The 19,727-nt window shown below is 42.1% G+C and overlaps 1 protein-coding gene across 4 annotated transcripts in view; it reads left to right on the top strand.

Moving 5' to 3' along the window:
* RERG (RAS like estrogen regulated growth inhibitor) overlaps nt 1-19,727 on the top strand; it is a 109,862-nt gene that overhangs the window by 37,359 nt on the left and 52,776 nt on the right. The window lies entirely within an intron of this gene.

Genomic DNA, 19,727 nt, shown 5'->3' with positions numbered 1-19,727 from the left:
AAAATAGTTCTAGAGTAAAATAAATATATCTGGGCATACAAACATGCAAAACAAAGCACCAGCCTGGAAAAAAGATAGCTCTGACAGCATCCTGGACTGGACACCCACGATCCTTTTGTATTTGGGTCCCATGACATTCATTGAGTCCGTGTGTGGTTAATCTTCTCTTAATCCCACTTGTGTTGTTCCTTCTTCCACACGGCTCAGTCTGTTGACTGTAGGAGAAATGGCACATTGATGATCTTTACCCATGGCCTATGGACCAGTTCTGTCCCATCCCTGTCCCATCCCACCCCCAAAACCCCACTGTTTTGGCATACTCCTTCCTAGTGCTTCAACCTGGCTCTGTACTCACTCTCCATTTTGATTTGGGATTCATGATGATCACATATACTCTAGGTTTTTGATGTCATGTTACTGTGGATTCACGTGGTGTAGCTATTCTACTGCTTTTACACAGCACAGCTGCAGATGGACAGGCAGAGGGTTTCACTTGTCCCTAGCATACAACCAAACAGCTCAAAACCAGCCAGTTTCTCTGTAACTGTCATGCCATTCAGTGGGCATTAAAGACTACATCAAGGAGAACTAGAAAGCTATAAATATGAAGGCAGAAGAAAATACTTAAGAATGTTTCTTAGCCAAACAAACTTACCATCCACAAGAATTAGTAGGGTAAGAGGAGGTGTTGGTTGCTATTCCCACATTGATTCATTGTGGTAACACAAGAAGTGACAAAAAACTGCACTTAAGAGTCCTACCATAAAGGAGGAGCCTAAGTGCAGTTCTTTGTCACTTCTTGTATTACCAAAATGAATCAAAGCAAGAATTAGAAGACTTCATTTGAAATGATTTTCAAGTGCTGAATTCAGCTGCTGCTCAAAAACTGAATTCATGTGCCAAAGCAGATGCCTCTGTTGCAGATGACTGTAGTTAATTACTCATAGTCCATGAATTGCAATGAAAACAGACCTGGAGATGCAGAAGTCATTTTATGCTTGTAAGTCAAATTCACCATCACTGAGTAAGCAGGTGCAGCCCCACTAATTTGAGAGAAAGAAATTCTATCAGACCACCAGCAAAATTAGATCGTTGTTCAGTGTGCAGATGGCAGAAGGTTTTGGAAGAAATGGATGTGGCTGATTTGCTTTTCATAGCAGTTGTAATGTAGTGTGCAACTATATGCCATGTATTTACTACAACTTTTACTTTACTACAGCTGTTCTTCTATCTGGAAGTGAATGCTTCCAGGCCACGGTAACAGATGATATATAGGCAGTGTGTTTCACTCATTCCCAAAATGCTATAAATGGTAACAGCCTAGGATGCTGAAGTTCTCTGTATCCTGCAAGACGAATGCCATTGCGCAATATCAAGCTCCTGAGAGAACACTATAGTCCTTTCTGCGGGAGAAATGAAATATTTAGTCTCTAAATTCCTGTGGGGCACAGCTGGAGCACAACAGGGGTGTGGAGCGCTGCTCCCAGTGTGGTTCTGTGTTTGCTCCTAGGGTCGGTGCTGCTCCCATCGCCAAGGGCCAACCGCCCAGGCAGAAACTACTTTTTGTGGCTCGCTCCAGCCAAACTAGTCACCATTTTTTAACATGCCCCCTCCATTTAGGACATTGAAGCTGGGGGAAGAGGGACAGGAGGTTGTTTGCTCACTGTTAGCGCAGTTAAGGATGTCAGTATTTTGCCAGGAAAATGTTTCCCTTTTGGCACAGTTGCCACTCAGAGAAAGTCATTTTGCTTAGTCCTGAAATGCAGCCTTCTTAGGGGAAAAGTGCGGATTCTGTTTCATGGCACAAAGTAGTGTTACATGAATTTTCTGGACAGAAAATGAAGGGCTCCTAGAGCCATCCCAGCTTCCAGAGTGGAGGCTGGCAGAACGGAGGTGCCTGAGTGTGCCAGAAATAACACGGCTCCTCTCTCCTGCGAGGGTGGCCATCTGTCCTGCTCTCCTCACGCTGCCTTGGAACCGCACTGTGATCTTTGGCAACCTCCTGCTTTCAGCCTTTTCACATTTGCAAAATGGGGGCTTGTAATCTTTTCTCCACCTCCAAGGCCTGCTACGAAGCTCTAAGATGGAAGACACCAGAGAGGTCTAAAAATACCATGGCTGTTAAATCTTGGAGGGCATTTGGATTGGAAAAGGCAGTGAGAAACACCTAGGATATATCCAAGATCTAACAAGGTGTATTCATTTCCAGTTAGACTTTGTCATCTGGGTGGCAATGAGTCAATGAGAGGAGACCTTCTATTTCATATTTTCTCCAGAAAGACACTGGATTACCTTTTGTAATACAAGTAAGCGTTGGATAATACTCCAAAGAGGACTCCTTTGTATTTTGGTGCCTCTGGCAATGGTGTTAAGTGCATAAATATTGCAGTTTTGCATTGAAAGGTGATTCTGCTGAAAAGAGAATTTAGATGGTTCAAAATTTGGTATTATTCTGACAAGAGACATATTTTTAAATTTTCTATAAAAAGAAAAAGCCATGGGACTAGGACTCTGGAGCAGACATCTTGGCTCTCTTCCCCCACAGGCAGTGTAATGCCAAGAGTCCTAAGAAATCCAGCCTTTGTGCTGACTGATCCCAAAGCCTCCTGGGTTGTGAAGGAAAACTGTCAAAAGCAAACCATCTCTTCAGAATGTTTCAAATTTGACAAATAAGCAAATGCTAGTGGAAAAGGAGAAAAAAAACCCAACCCAACCCAACCCTGCTGGAATTTTTCTCAGCAGTGCTAGTAAACATTAAAGTGCAACGGCTCCGGCTAAGCAAACAGGAAAGCATACCCCGCAGTCTAACTGGGCAACCTGGCAGTGGCAAAATAATACCTAGATTAAAGGTATGTTGGAGCACAGCAACCAAGAGAGTTCTGGATCTCTAAATAACATCATGTAACGAAACACAGAATGATAGTGCCTCTTTATGAGCTTAACCCTATTCTGCCAGGCAGGTAATCCAGGCTGATTTTGTGATGAAGCCATCCAGAAGAGCACACTGGAACCTGCCCTTGGCCAAAATAAATAAATAATGACTTCAGAAAAAATACACATCTGTTCCCTCTGTTTGATTGGCAAAAACATCACCGGTATTCCAGTACCTCCCTAATTTACAAAATTAGCCCTTAGGATAATTATGGTTGTCGTCTTTGTAAAGGGCTTTGAGTTTTGCGCAGGTACTGTTCTATACATAAAGTACAAAACTGTATTATTTCAGCATGGTTGCCGGGATACCATTATATTGCGCGTTATGGGAGTACTCATGTTAGTGATATTGCTAGGAGGGGGTGTGAGGAAAACCAGAAATATCTTCCCCCACCCACCCTTCTTATTCAGTGTGATGGTAATTACTGTTCCCGCTTTCTAAACTTCGTAAACATCCCAGCTGGCTGCGAAGAGGCCAGCTTTCCTGCAACAGCCGTGCACCCTCCCTCCCTGCAGGACCAGGAACCCGAGCCACGGTCCCTCCGCCGCTCTGGAGCCTGTCGGTACAGCTCCTCACACGCTCAGTATTCAGCACGTCCCAAGTAACTTGCTGAATTAGGCCCCTTTGATGAAGTTAAGCAACGATTTACCTCTCTGTGGCTAAAACACCCGTGTGTGGCATCCCACCCCATTCCCTGGGCATTTCGTAAACAAATCACCATCTAGGTCCACAGTGATTAAAAGCATTGTTTGCTTTAGCCGCCTAATCTATATTTCTCCACTTTCCATTATGTTCTTTGCTTTGGGATTCATGTTTGAAGAACTATGACTCACTCTACTCGGGCTCTTGCTGCTTGAAATTAAAATAAGAAAGCTCGTCCCCCTACCCCTGCCCCCCCTCCATTTCCTAATATGTTGCCTTCTGAAGCCGTACAACACCTTATAAATGTTTCACCAGAAGGGAGCTGCCAGAGCATTCCCATCTGTCACATTAACACAGCCAGATTGGAAATATTTTTAAAAATGTAAGACACTGTATGGAGGGAGGGAATGAATAAGGAACTGCATCCACAACCGGGAGAAGCAGAGTTAATGGGAGACTGTGAAGTAGCGCCACTTCAGGCTTGAGAATCTGGACCCACCTTGAAACATCCTTTAACACCTTTTACGTATGACAAGCAACCACCACTCTCTGTCTGCACCATTGGTGCTTAGCACAACTGTGAGTTTGGCCCTTGCCATCTTGCTCCAGTCCCTTCTAAATTGAGCCACCTTTACTAGAAGCAAAAAACACAGAGCCTTACCATCACCAGTGTTTGAGTATGAATGCTTGAAAATTGTCTCTGCCTACGTTTTCAAAGAGGGGAAGGATTATAAGACAACAATAATTAAGTATTGTCTCTTGCGTCTTACCAAGTAGTCATAACAGTTAACCAGTCAGACAGTCTTTCATTTGAGCTGAGCTCCTGCCCCACCAAAATCACGGAGTTTTGCCATTGCTTTGGGCATGGCTGTGCGGGGATTTCAACCTTGGGCATGGCAACTCTCTACGAAACCCTAAGTTCAGATCTCACCAAGTGAGCACTGAATGGCATCGCTCAGGAAATAGAAGTGAAACAGCCAGCTGGGATATGTGCCTCCTCAGAGTAATTAACCTTGCCTGTTAGCAGAGCTGCTTGTTTTGGGCTTTATGTAGCTGTACTGCTACACAAAATGACCTAATGATGAGTTCTTAGCCCTGAGACCTGGTAGGACCACAGAGCTCAGAGCTAACTCCATTTGAAGCAGATTTGTCTCGGAGGGAGCTAGTTAGCACGGTCTAAAACAAAGCCAGGGCAACCTAATGAGTGAACAGTGACATTGCCTGGTCTTGCTTTCTGCCCCTGTGTCACTCAATGTTACATACTTGTGCCATGTAGACTCACCAGTTCACTCAGTCCTGTGGGCTTCTTCCACGCTGGGGCTGTCCCGAGCAGGAGCCCTGGCATTTATCTCTACAGGCTCGTGGAGTTTCAGTGCATGAATCTACATCACAGCGCATGATATTCGAGCTGTAAACCAGAGTCAGTAACAGGTTGTAATTAGTGCAAGAAAAAAAAAGCTTTTTTTTTTCCCCCTCTAGGACTTTTTTCCGAGGATTTCCTCGGATTGCTTGCATCTGAGATGCAAGCACAGATAGTCAGTCCGTCTTTGTTTTTCTCAGCTCCCTTGAGTAGGAGGAGGGCAGAAAGTGTTATATTGCAGCTTTCCAGGAACTTGCTTAATTCTGTCTCATTCCCTGTGTCGCATACAGCAGCTCCGTCATCATGCAGGATGCTTTTCAGCTTGCGTTTTATCCAGTGCCCACCTCGCACGCTGCTGACATGCAGTTCTCACTGGAGCTGAACACATATGCTATTATAAGCCAACCATACTGCAGGCCAATTTGCAAGAACATACATGGACAGAAATGGAGGGCTTGAAAGCCTGAATCCTAATTTCGTTTCCACCCGTTATGCAAATGTTCTGTTGCGCTGGGGTCTCGCTCTATCTGTCAGTTTGTCTTCTGCAAAGTAGCAATAACCTTACAATAGCAATCCAGATTTTCAAAAGATCTCAGCCTCCCACTCTGACAGCCAGACTTTACAAGGAAATCACCTCCCATTTAGGCACCAAAATGTAATGCTCATACATAGAAAAAAAGTTGATCGCACTGGATCCTCAGCGTCTTACACAATCTGGGCAGCAGGCACTGCTGTGAGGGTTCTTGGGAACCTTGGAAAACTTGCTCCTTATTTAAGAACCTAAATGAGAACCCAGCTTTTCTGAAAATCTGGTTCCAATTTAGGTGTTGAGCACTCAAAAATTTGAGTCTGAGTTCTCTGGAAAATCTGGCATCTAACAAAGGAATGCTGTGAGGATAAATTAATTAATGTGAGATCCCGGGGTAACAGTGATGACAGTACTAGTAAACATTGTAAAGAAGTGAGGAATAGCTTCATGTGTTGAAATTTCAGGGAAAATACCTAGTAGGCAAGAAATTATGACCTACTGTGGGCCTGCCACAACACAAGGAGAACCACAGTAGGTTCTCCCATAGCTGAATTCTGCCACCGGTAGAATGGGTACTGTTGCCAGTGACAGACGTGATACTATTGGCACACAACTTCAGAAATTTTAAAATACTAAAGTACAGGCTTTTAATGTACTGGAGAAACACATAGTAAATCTTTAATACTGACTTGTTAACCAAGAAGCACAAAGAGTATTTGAAAGCTGTTGCTCTGTTGCCATTAGTTTCATCAGAGTATTTGTTGTCAGGTGGACTTAGATTTTCCAGATGACACTAATATCCCTGCAGGAAATGGGAGGGAGATGAAGCAATGTCTTTGAAACTGCTGAGAGACTAGTTTTGTAAAAGATTTATGTAAATATGATAATTGGGTGTTTTTCTTTTGAACAGTTACTCTATATAAAAGGAAGAGAAGGGCATCTAGAAGATGCCTGTTGCTTGCTCTGTATGGTCAGTGGTGTAACTCCTGCTTAGTGAAAAGTACCCATGACTGTCAAGGGTCTTCGCTGGTCCTCTCAGAGACAGGCATATAATCTTGTTTGGGGGTGATTTTTCTAATGAGAAATGGGAAGGGTCTTACTTCTAATGTAGTTCTTTCATTTCCTGATAGTTTCTCAAATGCAGCAGAAGAATAAGGCAAGATCTGGCACTGTGTGGGGCGGTCACATATTCAGCAGAAGCTGAGAGTGCTGTAGCTGAGGGCTAGCCATGTTTATCTCATAGCTCCACATTCCAAGGACCATCTATCTCTTTGTTTTGTAGTGAGCTAAGCAGCCACGATCTAACAAATACGTAATTCTAATGAGTTTGGCAGAGTTACTCTATTTCATATCAGCAGGGGGACTGGTCAAGTAAATAATCTTTATGCAGATACGCTAGTTATTTGTACAGACATAGGTACATGCACAGCACGGCACTCCAAGGGCAGTGGAAACCAGCAGGTTGGCATTTTTGCCTTTTCTCAACTATCTTGCCTCTTTTCTCAACATTTCTTTCATAAGCTAAAGCTTTCTCTTTTGCCCTTGTGATACTTAACTCTCGCCCCTGCTTCTGCTGATTTAAAAAAAAAGAAATAAGAAAAAAAGAAGTACTGGGAAAATGAAATGATTTCTGGAATGTGTCAGCAACAAGTAGAATCTCTTGGGATCGCCTTTGACATACAGGAACAATAAGTTTGAGAGAGGAAATTGGTTTCCCCACGGCTGATGGTTTTCCTGGATTGGCTTACCCCACTCCCACAGTGTTGAAGCTATTGAACGCTCAATTAGTATTCCCCAAAGTGTCAAAACGAATTGAACCAACTCCAGAAATTCTTCACTGCAGTTCATGTATCATTTCTCAGGCTTTGAGAAAAGGCCCTACTGTTCCACTGTGTGCAGCAAACAAATTCTCCCCTTCTCAACCCTGTGCCACTTTGCTTCTTTTACTTGGTTCAAGGGCACCTGCAAAAATAAACAGGAGTGGCAAGTTATTACCTCCAGAATGTGTGGAGTACCTCAGCTAACTGGTTTATAAATAGCTAGACAGATGGATGTAATGACTATAGTATCTTGAAGTATTTTGGGTTGGTTTTGTTTTGCTTTGGGCAGTTGCTATATTACACTGTGTGATTCTGACAACGGTAATGGATCCCAAAGTGCAGATGGCAGGCTACATTTTGAGCTGCAGGCCAAAATCATACGGCCAAGCCCAAGGACTCAAAAATCATGACCTAGATTTCACCCTAAATAATGGACTTTCTTCAGAAGCTGCTGGAACTGGGTTTGTAAATTAAAAAAAAAAAAAAGGTTGCTTGTATTTCATATTTATATTTTTGAGTTTTGTAATGTGTTTGGCTACATTTTTATCTCATCTTTATAACCAAGAGTCATAAATTTCTTACTTAGTAATAAAAATGGAGACCATAGTGTGACTCTAGGAGCCAAAGCTCCAAGAAAAAAATGCTGATTTTCACTAGAAATGACAAAATAGCAGAAGTTAGAAATTAACTTTTCAGGCACAAGAAGTTTCCAAGGATGACCCATTCTGGTTCATCCCAGTTCAAATTCCAAGAAAGCTGTGTCTCAGCTTGAATCACTCACTAAGGTACTCAAGTGCAATAGGCTCCTCAAGTCTTATGTGCATTAACCTCATTAGATTTACTTACTATAATCATTCTTGACCCAGTCTTTGTTAGTGGTGGTGGCTTCCTTTGTGTTGGCCGGGCTTATGTTTGTGGTCAGAAGAAGCAGACAGAAATAAATAGCTAAGCTGGGTGCTGGACAAGACTGAGTGCATCACTCACCAAGGTGCTCAGAAGAATGAAAAAGCAGAAGTTATTTGAACTTTAAACCTCAATTCACAGTTGGATTTTAATGTGAAGTAGCAAAGAAATTTCTAACAGCTTGCTATTTTATTCTGAAACAAGTGAGCTTTAGGACTTTGGTGCTTGGTGCAGTGAGATCAAGGACTGGTTTTCAACAATTGAGACACTTAGCCTTGAATAAGTCATAAAGAACAGCTCTTCCCAGCTCAGTCACAAACTAGTTATAAGAAAACTGCATGCACAGGGGAGTGTCAAAGAGGACCTGCCCGGAAAATTATTCAGGAAAAGAACGGAACAGGGAAGAGAGGCAGTGGCAGAGAGACAAGGGGTCAGTTTGCCAATGTTCTTTGTTAGCCCCTGACCTCTGACAGGCACGCTGCAGTTTATTAATTGATAATTTTGATGATGAGATGGAGAATATACTTATGATCCTAAACCGAGATGGACAAGAAGCGTGTCAGAGAACAGAATAAGAATTCAGAATTATCCTAGGGAGTTGGAAAAGTGGTGTAAGGCAACCATTCTTTTAAGAAAAAGACTGCTTCTGTTCAGAAGAAGGTTGTGGTACAACATAGAGAAGTGGTAAGTGTGGTGCAGAGGTTGAAGAAATTAGTGATGTGAACACAGCCTGCGGGATGTCTGGCTGGGCATCACTTTATACAGCAAGGATTTGAGGCTTATAATGAATCAGAAGTTATGACCATGAGTCAGTCCACCTGAGGCAAATAGGGAAAATATTTTACCGGTATAAATCAGAGTATCATCTGTAAGAATGGTGAAATAATCACTCCACTCTACTTGGAGCTGCTTAAGACCAAGAGAGCAATGAGTAGCATTCTCCAATATTTAAAATGTAGTTGTGGGTACAACAAAAGCAATGGCCTTAAATTTGCAGTAAGGAGGGTTCAGTTAGACTTTAAGGACAAACATCTAACAGCAAGGATGACGGACCCCTGGAACACATTGCTGTGGGAAGGTTGAAGAATCACAGAAAGCTTTTACCCACAGGATAAACATCCGTCAGGAACAGATATAGCTGAACTTTCACAGGGCGGATTTGGTGACCTCGGGGTCCTTATTTTCAATGATTTGTTGATAAAGCCTAAATAAAAGAGGAAGAGCTCCATACAGCCTAAATAAAAGAGGAAGAGCTCCATACAATACTGTCACCATTTCTTTAACACTCTTGGCAAAAATGAGCAACCAGAGGCAGTGCCTCCCTTTTGGTACTTACTGATCCTGACGCTGGAAACAGTGGCTGGCTGGTGCATAAGGCAGCTTGCAGCAGAAGCAGTGCAAGGGTGACTGGAGAAGTGAGATGAAGCTGTTGACCCAGGCTGTACAATACGTTGCAGCTTCAGAGCCATTTGCCGTCACTGGAAGCTCAGTAAAGAGGTGACGGTACCGTCACTGCCCACCACTTGCTTGCTTCCAGCAGGGATGACAGCACAGCTTGGGCCAAATAAGGCCACATAAACAAAAGCATGCAGAGCTCAACTCCTTCGGGCTTTATAGCACATACAAGGATGCAGCTGTCTGGCCCAGAGAATTTATGAAAGCTCCTTCATGCCTCACCTTCCCTTTATTTATCCCCAGCTGGCATAAAGGGCTGCTACAGGAAAGTACCTTGTCCACATTTGAGCTTCTAGCAGAATTTTTATTTGACATGTGTGAGAGAAATCTAATGTCCTACCTGCCTCAGTTCCCCCTGGAGCCTGTTGCAGAAGCTAAAATGGCTACCTAGAGCTTCAGTCCTTACATACTGCAGAGCTTGGCTCCTTATAAAAAGTTATGCATGGAAGAAAATACTTTAAAAGTACATTTGAGCAAGCCAAGAGAAAGAGATAATGAGAGTCAAAAATAGATCACTCTCAGGCACGGAGGGTGTACAACTCCTGAAACTCTTATTTTCATTTTAGTTTTCAGCTTTCTGTCTAAAAGTGTGAGAAAGTTCTGGGAGAGTGGGAGAGTAAGTGCTTTGACATGCACACAAAGACTTGTTCACTGGCAGAAAAAATATTACTGGGTTGGCTACTATATCAAGAGCTTTACTACCTTGACTTCGGCACATACACGGTGTTTCCCAAAGTCATGTTTTCCTTCTGAAATTTCTCCATCTCAATATTTCCATATTTCAATATTTCCATTTTGAAACGGTGTAGTCAATAAATAAAACTGCTGGATGGACTGCTAAACAGAAATAGGCCTCAAACCAAAGAAAAGTAATGGGTGAAGAAAGCGGTGTCAAATAAGGGAAGGCTGGGATTAAGGATGCATAGAAACTTCTTCTATTTGAAATAACGTTCAAATCATTTTCTCAGCATCAAGCCAAGAAGCCTAGGACGGACAGATTGTTTAGTCGCCTGTACTGCCTCTTACATTTTTATTGCCGTCCTATGGGCTTATTTTCCTGGGATAAAATCTGTTTATTCAGCTAGCAGAGACACATGTCTAGCAAGCACAAAGTATTTGCCCAAGGCACGGAGGAAGAGAGTGTCTCTATATACCCCCATTTAGGACGCTATTTAGAAGGAGCCCTCCACAGAGCTGTGCCATGGAGAAATGTTGATTCTTCCTGGTATTGCCGCCCCAGCCCGGCTGCGGGCTGAGCTTCCTAGTCCAGGCCAGGGGCATGTTTCAGTACATACCAAACTGGGCATACATGAACAGTGTCTCTGGAGTCACATTAATGTGAGCAGTAAGGCTGCTTTCTGGAGAGCCAAGTGGCAAGTCTGGGAACAGATGCTCCGTGAAGGGCCGCTCTGTTGGATGGCGAGGTGAAACTCGCCTGTGAAGACAGGCCAGAGGCAGTTTTCTTTTACCCAAAGCTGGCATCAGGATACCACAACCTGGACTCCCAACCAGCTAGACTGTGGGTACTTGAGTTTGTCATCAGGTACAGTAATCCCATTTCCAATGCATACCCCCTCCATGACAGCTCCCTGCAGATAGCCGCCATTCAGCTTAGTTAAGCAGCTACTGTAGGAAAAAGGGTCTTGTAAACCAGAGCATCTGAAATTATCAAGTATGCAACAGATTATTTGTAATCTGACAGCAATGAAATTAACTTTCCATAAATAAATCCCTAACAAGCTTGTATTATTCTATTAAGGCATGACAACAATCTAACTAAATATAAATTAAGCGCAAATCTGGGGACTTTAATGGAAGGGATTACCCAAAATGTTTAGCTGAATCATCATCAATTACCATCTCTGTTTTCTCCTAACAGCTGCACTATCATCTGTGCAGACTTTAAACGATATGCCATTAAGGGTACTTGAACACAAGCTTACCTTCAAACCTCTCAGTAGATCCACCCCTCCAACCTCAGTGTTGTATATTTGCTCAAAGATGTTGCTGACTCGCAGCCGCAATCCTGAGTGGGCATCCGACACGTTCGGTTGCCGTCAACAGCATATGCGCTTTCATGCGTGCGTCAGAAGAGAAAACAGCACCAGATTTTGCTCTCCAAGATGCATTTAGCACTGGTGACAGCTGCTGAGCCTGCGTTGTGCTACCCAGAGCGTACATCCAGCGCCAGAGCTTTTGCAGGCAGCTGCCATGTGCAGCCACTGCTAACACGTGTCAGTGAAGGGAGCTCCTTCTTCACGGCTTATTCCCTGCCCTGGAAACCCTGGCCTTCCTCCCATGCCTGGTGTTTTATGCTCACCACGGGTGGGGTTCTCAGCGGCCTGAGTGGAAGAAGTGTTCTGGAGAGGCGGCAAGGGTGGCAGGCTGAGTCACAGCTCGGGGCAGCAGGAGATTGCTAGGGAGGACGGTGGCTAAGCTCATCTCAAGGCGGGAGGGTTGGAGTGGGATTTCAGCTTGCGCGTTGATTGCTCTTGGTTTTGTGGCGATGTACAAGTTGCCAAGGGTCCCCGTGGGCTGTTTTGGCAGCTACGAGCCCACAGTATATGGGGGGGTGTTGCCCATGCCCTTTTCCTTCTACATAACAGACCGTTTGCTGGGGAACTTTCTGGAGCTGTTTAGGTTGAACTCAGGCCTGAGCAGCCTAGACTACAGCTAGCCTAAAAGGGGAAAGAAGTTGAAATGCAGATACAAAGAGATTCCTTCTAATGTCTCCCTGGAACTGCTCTGCACAAGCCACCAAGAAGCAGCCAGACAGTGGAGACTCACATTTTCCACACACTTGTGGAGCTACAGGAATTTAACCTTCTGGTGAAAAGTTTTGTGTCCCATTACCAGTGCCTCAGCTTTTGTACGCTGATGACAGAAGGACTACCTGGTGCGGAGGAATTGCATTCCCAACTTGCACAAAATTTTAAACCTGAAATCTTAATTTTATTTTATTTTTCCTTTAGGACTTCTTTACTGTTTCAGGACTTCTGGGGTAATTTATGCCCTGTTATTTCACTTTATTACACAAGATGCCAAGATTTATGTTAATAGAGGAAAATGCATTTAAAATGTCTCCTAATATATTTCCCTTGAAATACACGAAGATTACAGCTGCTGCAATAAACTCATAATCTCCAAATGCTAGAATGGAAATGTTTGACATTAACAGGCTGCTTTTAGAAATGAAATATCTGTGGCGAGGACATTGAGAACTTACAACCAACATCTAATTGTGAGTGCATTTGAACTTTGCACGCTATTTGAGATTTGGGGGAGGGGGGGAAGTTAACTTTTTACACATACCTCAACACTTCTTGATGTCAACCAGAAACAGAGGCAGCAGAATTCCACAGGAGGGTCTGCTCCCATGGCAATTTTGAGTTGACAGGAACCAAGGAGCGTATGAAATCTTGTGAGAAAGCCTGATCCCTCCTAGTTTCCAGTCTCAACAATTTCCATAGAAATTGAATGCTAGGGAATGCATACAGAGATTTATATCTTAACTGCAGCACAAACTTTAAAAATCTGGAATGGTGTGGGACAACTTTGGGAATAATCGAGTCTGAATTAGCACTGAGTTCCTAACGTGCCCTGGTTAAATATGTGACTGGGAAACCCTGAAAGTGGACAACCGTCCTGCAGCTCTTCCTGTATTTAATTTCATTACTTTCAGAGTATGGAGGCAGGCTTTTCATGTTATTGTGAAGCAGCCAGTGATGAAAAGATGAGAAGAGGTGGTCTCTGACGGGATTCCCTACTCTGCCACAGCAGTTTCATGCCACTAAGATTTTACTAGCTTATCTCACCATAAATCTGTTGTAGTAGAGCAAGGCTTAAAAGATGGGCTTAGAAAAACTGGGCAAATTTGAAATTAAAGTATCACAGTAGAGCTGTAGTTCATGGTACTGTTAGGAATCCTTCGTGCTTAAGTAAGATGAAGACCATTTTTGTACACATGAAACTCCCACTGAACTCTGCTGGCATTGACAGGGTAGTGAGTAATTGCTCAAAATAAAGTGATTGGCAGTTTAGAATTCCTTGTTCTAAGAATCTAGATCCTTTTGATATACATAGGGTTATTTACATCCTCCTTTGCAAAATGAACGTAGGAGTGTGGGTCTAAGCATGACAAAGGCCTTAGAACTCCACATTTGAGTTGGGGAAACCTTGTTATAAGTCATTCATCTGCTGGGAAGGTTTCTGTTTACATTCCAGGCATTAATTGCACAGTGTATTGCAGAATAAAATGGTACCTTTCCCTTCTCCTGGAATACTCCACCAGAAGGAAATCAGGCTGAAAGTGGTTGTGCAACCTGCAGAAGGACAACTATTTTCCTACTTTTCAAAGGATCACACACAAATACAACACTGCCTGTGTAATCAGAAACAAACAATCAAATAAAGAAAAACAACCCCAAACCTAATCTGCTTCAATAATATCAATAATTTACTATTTTTTTCATAAAGGAGTCAGTTTAGTGTTTAGTTTATGAATACATTCCATCCCTGCTACACAGATACCAAAATTGAAACATGCCACAGACCAACCCAGTTAAAAGAAAATTATATGTTCATATAGCCTCTTCACTTTTCCATATATTTAGAATAATGACAATAGGCCAACTTCTGTTTGAGTCAAGGTCAAAGTAATTTCAAAGAAATCAATAAAATTCATCTGCAGTTATCTATGTAACTGAAAGCAGAATTTGATCCAATAAGTGTTAAATGAACAGTCTTAAAATAGGAAGTAACAGATTCTAGGCACATGTATCGTCAGTTCAAATTAGATTTTACCTCTCGAAGCATCCCAGCACAATGGAAAAAACAGGCGTGGAAAGGAATTGCTGTCAGTGAGGAGTATGGTATCTCTTCTGCTGTTTATATTATCTTTCCTATATGTCTTCTTTTGTTCATCAGTAATCAAGTTCTTAGGTTTTTAATGCGAATTCCATTTTCTGTTTGCTTCAGGCATTTTGTGTGCCTTGTTCTTTAAAATCTAGAGTGTTCTTTAAAATCTAGAGTGATTCTTTCTATTAAATCTCCCTTTCTAGTCATTATGCATTGCTACCATTATTTTGTTTATGTTATAAAAGACTCAGGTCTGGTTCTTTGCTGTATAAAAATATGATAGAAACCACAGTCCCATCCCTAAAAAGCTTAGGAGGAAAATACTAATATGTTTGGGTTCATCCTATTTCAGGAAACTAAATTTAGCCTTTAGTATCTTTTAAAGAGAACTCACAATGTTATGGGAAAAAAAATATTTATTTGAGACAAAAAAATAAGCGATAGAATCTTAGTTGGGGGCTTTATCTGACTTGGTAGGACTTCTGCAAATGTCATTTTTTGCACTTTCAAGGGATAAACTGAAAGACATTTTGCTATTCCAGTAATGCTGGGAATTATAATTCTCTGCTCATGAGCCTAAAAAAGCCCACAGAGTAAAGCATCTATTAGCACAATTTAGCCAGTACAGCTTGAAAGCACAGATCATAATGTTAATCAGCTCAACAAAGCTGCTACGTTATTAACAGGCACCAAAGGTCTTTGGAATAATAGTAATACTAAACAATGAAGATGCAAATTACACAATACTCGGATGAATTTTAGAGTTATACTCTCTTCTCAGGGGCTGTATATTATTTTGTTTTTCTTAAAGAAACATGGGATCTGTATATTGAAGTGGTTCGTTTGGAAGGTTATTAGATTAAGTGGAATGGAGTCAAAATTAAAAAAGCATATGTTCACATTGTTCATGTCCTAGTCTTGACTGCAGCGGGAGTTGAGAGCTAATTCTCTTAGATGAGGCACAGCATGCTGAAAAACCGAAGTTTTACTGTATAATTTTCTTTCATTATATGAACTTGGTTACATAGAGAAACATTTCATAAAAATTATGGTTAATCAAAAGTCAATTTATAGGTGAAGAATGGCATTGATGACAAATTTATGACCATCTGTAGTCCATAACCACAAGGAACTCTTAGGTGGGAAGTAAAGACCTTTCCTTTACTAAATGTATTCACTACTGTAGCATGAAATGTGTTAAGGCCATTTTTCTCAGGTGGAGCTTTACAGAATCAGATCCAAAACTTAATTGCACAGCGTCCACCTTCTCCAATCAATGAGGCAGATCTCCAATATACAGAAACGTTATTCATTATCAGGGCTCGGCCTTCCACCTTCTATCCAGTACATCAAATGTACCAAAAGTACCTAAAGTTGTGTAATAGACACAAAGTAAATTAATATATTTTGGACAATCTGAATGCTAAATACTTGAAACTTGATTTTTTTCAAACTTAGCAAGCATATTAATAACAAAAAAAGCTAATTAGGTGTCTGTAACAGCTAGTATTAAAAAATGGATGTCCCATTAATTTTATGCACATAAAATACTTTAAAATTTAGATTATATTTAATGTAAATAAAGCTGTTATATGTAAATGGTGGATTGGAGATATAGGCACACAGAATTGGAAGAGAGCTTGGTTGATCACTGAGTGTAATCCTTCATGTCATGAGTCCCCTATTGGGTATTTGCCTTCTACATGAATAGCGTATTAAAAAAAAAATTGCCTCACTCATAGGTTGTTTTCTATTTTACAGATTAACAAATAAGTACGGTATTTGAAGAAGACATTACACGGTAGAAATCAATCGCAGATTGCTTTGTTAGAGTGACTCTAAAAGAGATTAGGAACACGAAAAACATCAGGAAGCATCACAGATGCTTTTCCAGTCAAAGATTATTCCCTGGTTTAAGTGAAAAAAGAGGAAGAAGATTGCCTCAACTCTTCCCATGTGTTTGTCATAGCACTTTTAAGGTGTGATAGTGTTAATTAATCAAACCCAAGGGTTTTTAGGGGTATTGTCATACCTTGGATACCTGTGTGTTGTCTGATGAATCAAGTTGTGTTTCTAGATAAATATCCTCTCTTTGATTCAGTCTTATTGAACATGCAGCAATGTGCTTGTGGATTTTAAGTGGTGCTTTGCTTGGAAAAGAACTGAGGAAAGCATGTGAGGACATGGCCATCATGCATACGTCAGGTATTCACAAAGTGAAGTTAACATAACATATTTATCTTCACAAGTTTGACAAGTAGATCATTTAAATGTGCTGTGACATTCATCCGTAACCGAATGACTAAAATGCCCACTTTAACCTCAGTTTACTGTAATTGATTAGCTCTTCTATCTATAATTCAAGAAAATGGCTCTGCTTTCAGAAATGACAACTGAAAACCAACAGAATGATACCCGTGCACCTGATTTTTAGATTGTCTGAGCTGCTCTTCTGACGACCTGTGAGGCAAAGTCATGAACCTGCTATTTCACGGTGGTGCTGGATGATGTGAACTGCAATTAATGCTGTCAGAGGAAGCAGACAGTTCTGTTCACGGACTCCCACTTAGTCGTGTACCTTTTGCAGCTGCACAGTAAATAGCTCTAAAGCACGCTTTCGGCGGTTAATTGTCCACCAGGATAATTATTCAGACATTACATTATGTACTCAGTCCTTGATGCACCTAAGTATCTGCTTCATGCATACTATCAACTCTGCGTGTACATATTCACACACAGCGCCCACAGCCCAAATTCAGGTAGACCAATTTAGTTCAGCTGCAAAGCACTCTCCATCCCAAATGCAGTAATTGGGGGGGGGGGGGGGGGGCGCGGAATTTGCAATTGAACGTTTTCTTTTCCCCCCTTACATAAAATTGCCATCCCTGACCTTGATATATTAGACTTCTAGATTCCAGTTTCCAGTTCACTATGCTAAATCCTAGTAGAAAGCATAGGTTTAAAAAAGAAAAACACATGTAAAAATGAGGTATTGCTGGCAGTTAATGACAAACTGCACTGAAACCAAAGTGGTTTAGGTAATTCGATAACAATGTTCCCACTCCTTTACCAAGCTAATAGTACATAATGGGATGTATCTGTTTCATTTCGTGCAGGTAATCATATAAACATATGTATGTGTTTCAGTAAGACGGTTATGAAAATGGAGCGCTTTGCCCCAGTTGTCTGGGGTGTTTCGTCGCTGCGTACTTTTATTTGTAACGTAAGCGCTTCAGGAGATGACCAGGGCACTCTGCAGATGCCTTCAGTTAGGCGTGAGAGGAGGGCATGCCAATGCAGTGGGAACAGGATGCGGCAGGAAGAGAGTCTGAATGCCTTTAGGGGCTCGAGAGCTCAGACGTGGGTGACAGTACCCTCCTGCCACCAGACACAGAAGTTGGGGGGCCAGGTTGAAAGAAAGAGGGCAGCTGGGACATTGCGTTCCATTCCAAATGAAACACCGCATTTCTTTTCTTCGGGTTAATAAAGCCTTATGTTTACACTTTTTACAGAATGACATCAAATGAGCAATGGAAAAGCTGCTTCCAAAGCACTTTGATTTTTCTGAAACAATTTTCTCCTTTCTTTTGGACAAGACTGCTTGCTGATTTGACAAATGGTTTCGGTCTCCCTAAAGCTGCATTTTCCTTTTGTTATTATTTTGTTTACAAACCTCCTTTCTTTGCTTTCTCCTCTCCTGTCCCTGGGCTGATACCGTAGCTTACTGCTTCCATCCCCTCCATCCCCATCCAGCTGTGGGAAGCTGCTCAGCTCCTCTTTACCCCCCATATTGTGCTGAAAACAAAAACCAGCCAAATTGTTACCAGAGGTGAGAAGAGGCTTCCTATCCTTCCCCCTCCAACCTGGTAAATCCTAAGTAGGAATATTTAGGGATTCCTAAGGAAGGTTTTTTCCAATGGCTGCTGGGTTCCCAGGATGACAGGCAGCCAGAGAGCACAGAGATACAGCCCGTGGTAACTCAGTTAGAAGCTGCTTCCCTTCAGCGGAGCTCCAAAGGGTTGATAGGCACATGATACTCCCAGTACACTGCGAAAGCGGCTGGCTTACAGCACCGAAGGCAGCAGCTAACCAGCTTGCCTTCGCATTTGCAGTGGTGTGGAGACACACTCACCGTCGATTACCGTGTCCCGACCGCCAGGAAAAATGCACTGACAGGATGGTTTTCAACTGTAGGGCTGCACAGAGCATGAAGATGGACGCTGACTTCTCATGTTCCTCTGAGCCAGGTGGTCAGATGATTTGAGGGGAACGTTATGGTGAGTCTCCAGATGCTTCTGGCTGTGCTGAGGGCATATCCATCAGGGTCTCATCCCTGCAGGGCCTGGCTGCTTACCTCTTGGAAAGAGAGGTGGGCGAAGGGAGCGAGAAAGGCGAAGAGCCCTGCCGCTAAGGGCAGTAGACGCATCCCAGGACATTCCTTGCCCCAGGCCCCTCTGTAAGGCAAAACGTGAGCGCTATGAAAGGGCAACATTTCGGAAAACTCTATTTTCTGAATCTATGGCTTCCAGCTAAACTGATGAGGGAGGGAAGAGAAAGAGTGAACCAAAACATTTGCCACTGTTTGAACTGTTTCTGTTTGATGCAGATTTCAAAATCAGATTTTGTTCAGGCATCGGCACACATTGCTGCACTGTTTTTCACACAAGACACCAGATGCTGATCTGAATTGCTTCACTGAAGCCATTAGCAATTCAGGAGATTTAGGAGGCTGCTGGTAAGAGAAGATACAGCAGCTCTGTAAATTGTCTCATTACACATCGATAAAGGTTGAAGTGGGAGCTTTCATCTACATTTGATCTCTTTCCAAATATGTAGAGTGGTTGAACGTGCCCATTTTTCTGAATAATAAACCTATTGCATTAAACCTTGCAGAAATTAGTAGGTTAATTCACCATCCTTCACTGAAGAGGCAGTTGCATAGATTTGTTTTAAAAACTGCCTATTTTTTTTTACATCTAAGCTTTTGAGGCTACTGATGACATTTGCTTACTGTGGTTTTAAATAAATTTACAATGCACCTGAAGCTGTTGTCAGAAGGTCGGGGGTTTTTTTTATGTATGCATCAGCAAACCTAAGTAACTATCTGAAATTGATAAGGCATAGATGTTAAAGGTATAAATGTAAGTTTAGAGAGTAGTTATAGTTAAGCGTAAATACTTTCCATGGGACTTTTTAATTGCTCCGTCCTGTTTAACAGATCCTTTCTAA

Source organism: Larus michahellis, chromosome 1, assembly GCF_964199755.1.
Source record: "Larus michahellis chromosome 1, bLarMic1.1, whole genome shotgun sequence".
In the NCBI taxonomy this organism is placed as follows: Eukaryota; Metazoa; Chordata; class Aves; order Charadriiformes; family Laridae; genus Larus; species Larus michahellis.
The sequence above is the reverse complement of the archived record's forward strand: the minus strand, read 5'-3'. Positions and strand labels throughout refer to the sequence as shown.